Raw genomic sequence first — 7,202 nt, forward strand, 5'->3', positions numbered from 1 at the left:
AGTGTATGTGGTAGACTTTCTGAAAAATGTGGGGCAAATAGGATTTAGAAACATCAAATGAATGAAGGAGAATATTCTAACTGGGGTTCATCATGAGTATAAAAAGCACGAGTGTTCATGAAGTGATCAATGAATACTGAGGGAGCAATTTGGTTAGCTGTATGTATGGAGGAAAGCAGTTCCCCACAGTAACGTGCAGTCACTCACCAAAGAGGAAGGAAGGTATCAGGTTTGTGGATAATGATAGAAATAATAAGAATAGTTAGCAAGTTCCAGGAACTCTGTTAAATGCTTTACAAACATTTCACATCCTTGTAACAATTCTGCAAGATCGGTACAGTATTTATTTATTGAATTTTGTTCTGATCAGCATCCCTTATTTGCAGAATGCAAATCACAGGCATCGGCATATGCAGAGGCCCAACCAAGCAGACTTTCTCCTAGAAATCTAGACCTTGAGTAGAGACGCATATGGATGGAATGAAATTACTGTTTCATTAACTGGTGGCAGCATTTGGAAAGAAGGTGCATGAGTGGCTGCTACTGTGACCTTGGAGCATTGGTTTCTGATAGTTCAGCCTATTCTTCAGTACCGGGAGTCAACCAGTACTTTTCCAAAACACCCCTTATTATTCCTTTATGTTGGTCAGAGCTAGTTTCTATTGCTTATGACGGAAGAACTCCAACTTTTTCACTCTCAGAGAATGTGTTGCAAGCAATAAATGCTGGGGGATACGAGGTGGGTATTTGGAATTGCTTTTCAGTTCAGAATTGGGTAGAAGGCAGTTAGACTTCCATTCAGATTTCAAGACAGAATATAGCAGGCTGTAGTACTCGGTGGTGAAATAGATCAATCAGGTGAACACTTGTATTGTGTGGGACTGTGTGTCCAGAGCCATAAAGTTCTGGGAAAGGTGGCTGTCCTAGCCCCTGGGCAGTGGGAAATGTCAGGGCTCTGTTTTAAAAGATGGGTAATTGGATAATTTGATGCAAGGAAAGGACATGTTCAAAATTTTAAAGTCTTCAAGGAATAGGATGAATCTCAAAATATTTATGTGACCGTGATAAAATAATTACTTCCTGCTTGCAGCTGTAGAATGAGATCCCTGAAAATCAAATTCTACTGCTGAAAATGCTGTCTTCCTTACTTTAATGTCCAAGTAATGGCACAAGTAAGGAAAGAGTAAGAATTCCCATAATTGAAATAGAGCAATCTAGGGGTATATAGGGGACTGGGAGTCCTAAATTCTGAAACCCTTCTGAACTTTTCCCCACACTCTTTCCTTCTTTCTTTTTCCCTTTCTTCTAAAAAAGCCATACTCCCTTTCAGGAGCAAGTTAGCGTTTTTCTCATTGTCCAACGCTTTAGTATTTTCTACTGATAACCATTTTCCCTGATAACCCAACATGGTCTCCAAGAGTAAACTGTAGAATCAGAGTGGAAGAGTTCAGTAGTTATATTCCAGGATGTCACAAGAATCAACAAATTCTACAAAAATGGGGCAAATATCTGTGGGAATGACTTTTGAGGATGCTTGACCAAGGAGGGCCAAACATGAATTTGAATCAGTCCAAATCGATCGATATGGATTTACTCAGCAGACATTCTGTATAGAATGTATTAGCGTGGGCACGGTCCTAATGCAAACTTTGGTTGCCCAGCCCAAACCTGCACCAAATGCTGGCTCATGCTAAATGGTGACAAAGGGCTGGAAATTCCTTGGCATAGCATAGAGGAAGGGACTCAAGAGATAGAAATGCTGAGTTAGATCTGTCAAATGTCTCCAACAGGGCCCAGAATCTATTTTTTTTAATTTTATAAATTTATTTATTTTATTTTATTTATTTTTGGCTGCGTTGGGTCTTCGCTGCTATGTGTGGGCTCTCTCTAGTTGCGGCGAGTGGGGGCTACTCTTTGTTGTGGCGCGAGGGCTTTTCATTGCGGTGGCTTCTCTTTTTGTGGAGCATGGGCTCTAGGTGCGCGGGCTTCAGTAGTTGTGGCACACAGACTCAGTAGTTGTGGCTCACGGACTCTGGAGTGCAGGCTCAGGAGTTGTGGCGCACGAGCTTAGTTGCTCCGCAGCATGTGGGATCTTCCCAGACCAGGGCTCGAACCCGAGTCCCTTGCAATTAGTAATTTACTAATTTTCCAACGGGCTCTGAATGCTGCTCACAGGAGTTGCCCATGAAGTGGGCTTTCTGATCCCTGTGGGGCTGGAGGAGTCTGGGGTGGATTCCCCAGGTGGTAGTAATTCACTACCAGGAGTAAAACCAGCATGGTTTTGATATGAAGCAGCAGTTCAAACGTGATGAACAGATCTTAGGGAATGGCTAATCCACAGACAACTCTGGCTACATTTTACCGTGGGGTTCCCAGGAGTGTAAGCAGTGGATCTGCCACTAAGATATCACATCCCACCCTCCCCAAATGCACGTTTAGAGACCTCAATCAAGACACCTTGCTAGATAGTCAGGAGGAGTTAGTTGGCACTCCCAGAGCTCCTTGATTGGAGTGGAGGCTGGGTTCCTTAGGAAAGATGCTATAGTATTATCAAATATGCACATTCTGAACCTTCCTCCTGGCCTTCCCTGAAGCTGCTTCCCTAGTAACAGTGCCCTGGAGAATGGGAAGTATCCAAACTTTTCAAAGACTATTGGAAGTTGGCTATGATTGAAACTATAACTTGCTGGAATGCTGTTCCCATCTGCTGGAGTGGAGGCTTATGGAGAGCAGATTATATATCGAGTTCTGACCTACTTCACCTCACAGTAGGCCGGGTGGGATCCCGAGCTCATCCTGTGGCTGGTACTCCAGTTCCTGAAAGTATTACTGGAATACATGACCTTAGCAAACTCTAGAATCTCCACATTGGCTCCCTGAACCGTGGAGTAAGAATTACCATAGGGCTTCCCTGGTGGTGCAGTGGTTGAGAGTCCGCCTGCCGATGCAGGGGACGCGGGTTTGTGCGCCAGTCCGGGAAGATCCCACATGCCGCGGAGCGGCTGGGCCCGTGAGCCATGGCCGCTGAACCTGCGCCTCCGGAGCCTGTGCTCCACAGCGAGAGAGGCCACAACAGTGAGAGGCCCGCGTAGCGCAAAAAAAAAAAAAAAAAAAAAAAGAATTACCGTAGGAGGAAGGACCAAGAGGATGCCACTGATGTTCCCCTTCCCTAACAAAATTGTAAATGTGAATCAAAGCTGCACTTTGAGTGGAGCTGCAGGAATTCATGCCAGTATCAAAGATCAGGAAGACATAGACTTGGTGATTTCTGTCATACTCCCATTCTTTTCCCCATCATTTCCTACCATTTCTCCCGTTAGAATGGAGAATGATAGTGGACTGTGGTAAAGTTAACAAGGTGGTGATTTCAATTTGGTTGAGGTTCCAGAGATGATCTCCTTATGAAGCAAATTAATGTATCTTGCGGCATTCAGTTTGCAGCTACTGATCTGGCTGCAGGTTTTTTCTCCATTTAGATAAACAGGTTTGCCATCACCTGAAGGATAAGTAGCACAACTTAATTCTCTTGTTTAGGGTCATGTCAATTCTGATTCTGGATCATAACGCATGGCCTGTAGGGATCTTGACCAGGGGTTGACAAATGTTTTCTGTAAAGGGCCAGACAGTAAATACCTTGGAGGTTAGTCCACGTGGTTTTGGTTGCATCTACTCCACTTTGCCGTTGGAGCGCCAAAACAGCCACAGACAATATGTAAGTGGATGAGTGTGGCTGGGTTCCAGCAACACTCTATTTACAAAAACAAACTGCAGGCTGGATTTGTGCTGCAGTTTGCCAACTCCTGATCTTGACCATCAGCATCTATAGGAATGATGCTAGCCCTACAGTGATGACAATGTGAAAACAGCAACTGGAGAGCAGGAAGTGGCAGGTGCCCTGTGACAGGTGAGAGATTCTGAAAATACAGGGGTTTGCCATCCCAGTGAAATTCCAGAGGGCATTTTAATATTAATAATATAGAAATTTAGAAATACAGAAATAATATAGAAAAGTTCTTTATCTCAAGCTCCCTACCGCTAAGAAAGTGGCACTATATTTGGTAAATTTCTTTGGATTTTGGAGTCAGTCTGCATCATGTTGAGGTAACTCACTTTGCCTATTTACGAGGAAACCAGAAGAGCAGCCTGTGGCTCTATGGTTAATATGTTTTCTTTACTGTGTTCACACCAGGTTTGTCTACACCTGAGTGGAGGGCACATCTACCTGTGTGTGCATGGAAATGGTGGTGGGCATGAGTAGGGATGGTGTCAGATTGGCCAGAAAGGCAACTTGCCTGCCTATCTCGGCGAGTAACTTATGAGTCAGGCTCCTGGAAGGACTGTGGTGTTACAGATCATGAAACCCAAAAAGGTGAACAGGGATCTCAGGTTTCCTCTTAAGCGGAATAACAGCTTACCTCACCTTGATGTTAAGAGCTCTTGGGACTTCCTTGGTGGTGCAGTGATTAAGAATCCACCTGCCAATGCAGGGGACACGGGTTCGAGCCCTGGTCTGGGAAGATCCCCCATGATGCGGAGCAACTAAGCCCATGCACCACAACTCCTGAGCCTGCGCTCTAGAGCCCGCGAGTCACAACTACTGAAGGCCAAGCGCCTAGAGCCCGTGCTCCGCAACGAGAGGCCACCGCAATGAGAAGCCTGTGCACTGCAACGAAGAGTAGCTCTTGCTTGTCGCAACTAGAGAGAAAGCTCCCGCGCAGCAACGAAGACCCAACGCAGCTAAAAACAAATAAATTTTTAAAAAAATTAATAAGAAAAATTGGAGCTCTTCAAGGAGTTTGCTCATTCCAATCTTAACCACCCTTCTAGTTAGGCAGATTGTCTGTAAACTTAACAACAGAAGCTTGCTGAGTTTTATATGGAGGGTAGAGGGGACAAGCAAGTAAGAAAGAGGACAGGCGGAAGAGAAAATTGACATAATCAAATGGTAATGTAAAAAGTTAGCATTTCCCTTATTTACAAAAAGAAACGGAGACTTAATGCAAAGCATTTAAATAACATGGAAGAGGGCAAAGAAAAAATAAACAAAAATAACTTTTTTTTTTTTGCGGTATGCGGGCCGCTCACTCTTGTGGCCTCTCCCGTTGCGGAGCACAGGCTCCGGACGCGCAGGCTCAGCGGCCATGGCTCACGGGCCCAGCCGCTCCGCGGCATGTGGGATCTTCCCGGACCGGGGCACGAACCCGCGTCCCCTGCATCGGCAGGTGGACTCTCAACCACTGCACCACCAGGGAAGCCCCAAAATAACTTTTTTCAGCCAGAGATAAATGCCACTAAAATGTAGGTTATTCCAATCTTTTTTCTATGCTATGACTATGTGTATATGTGTGCATGTATTTAGACAGAATGATAGTGTATATGCTCATTTATAATCTGTTCTTGGTGTCTGCCTTACATTTATCATTTTTACATGTCAATGAATATTCTTATACCACATGACTTTTGATTGGTACATAGAATTGCTTCAAACAGAAAATGCCTTAAGTTTCTTAACCAGTGACCTATTGTTTTATGTTTAATAACCAGTGCTTCTTGCAGAGGCTCTCTGCCAGGATAGAAAATTTGATGGATATGTCTCCATAACAAGCTGTTACCATATATGGCTTTACCAGATCACCGCACATAATTAGAGGACATCTGAGGTCAAGAGCTATTCCGTTAATTGAAACAATTAAGATATCTTTTTTCTCTGTAGATTTCCCCAATTCCCCTTTTTGGCATTAGTCACAGTAACTAATATTCAGGTCATGTTTTAATGTAAACTCTGGGAACATTTATGCAGCAATGAATTTTACCTAAAAGGCACAGAGCTGACTACAAAACCTATCTATTACAATGTCACAGATGTGAGTCATTCATTTGGTAGGTACTTATTGAGTGCCTAAAATAAGCAGAGCACTCCATTCTGGGCAGGCAATATTCCGTAAACACTGAGCTGCCACGATGTGCAAGGAAACTTAGGAATATAACTTCTTTCAAAGGATTTGCTTTCTAGGGGACAAGATATGGAACCAAGACTGATTAAATAACAGTACAAGAGATGTTATAAGGCAGTATCTAATGATGGGTACAGGCAATGGGGCTGTCATTTTTTTAAAGATTGATTCCTCAGGATTGGAGCTGTCAGAAAAGCCTTCACGGAAAAAGTCTTGAAAGAACTGAGAAGATAGGAATGAGAGGGGAGAGCTTTCAGCCAAGGCTAGAAGACAAGTACATTTATCCTTGGGGTACAGTAAATAGAGCTCACATGAAGTGTAGGAGTGGGAGTAAAGTCTGAAAAGAAGGGGTGCGAGATGGGAGAGGTCCCTGAATGGCAGGCCATGGGAGTCTGGGCTCCACCCTGAACATCATGGGAGGAGGCTTTTGAGCTGTAGAGTGACGTGGTGGCCTAACCACCTTGATGTGACAAAAGTCAGTTCTTCGTCTTAGGTCCTCTGAAATCTCTTCGGTAAGACTTTATTTATTTTTGGCTGTGCCACGTGGCTTTCAGGATCTTAGTTCCCGGACCAGGGATTGAACCCACGCCCTCAGCAATGAAAGCGCAGAGTCCTAACCACTGGACCACCAGGGAATTTTCCAGTAAGACTTTAAATTTATGTTGGAAGTTAAAATTGTTTACTCATCATCACCTTATTCCCTCTCTTTGATCAAGATCCACATGTGGAAACTGGCCCAATAGTAAAATAGTCATATATAGAATTTGCAAAATTAAGTTTAAAAATTCCAGTAATTGAACTAGAATTTTTCCCTAAAATGGCATGATTAAGGCATTATCTTAATTCAGTGAAGTTTCTCTTATTAGCCTTTGTGTGTTGATAAATTTTTACATTATTTAAAAAACGTAACATCATTGAAGACATTTTGAAGATAAAAACAAAATCCTATAACAAATCATAAACATAACTATTTAAATTTTGTCTTTCCAGTCTTGTCAAAAACGCATGTTTATTTTTACCCAGTCGCAATAATAATGTATAAGTATTGTAAACATGTTACGCTAACATACAAATGTATTAAAACAATCATTTTTATAATAATCCTTTTTAAGATTTATATAAACATCTTTGAATAGATGTACCCAATTTAATCATTCCTCCATGTTTAGATGGTGTCATTTTCCCCTGTTTTTCTTTTTTTCCCCCTGTTTTGATTAGAACTTTCCATCTGGTGTGCCATTGACATTC

This window comes from Tursiops truncatus, chromosome 4, assembly GCF_011762595.2.
Source record: "Tursiops truncatus isolate mTurTru1 chromosome 4, mTurTru1.mat.Y, whole genome shotgun sequence".
NCBI lineage: Eukaryota > Metazoa > Chordata > Mammalia > Artiodactyla > Delphinidae > Tursiops > Tursiops truncatus.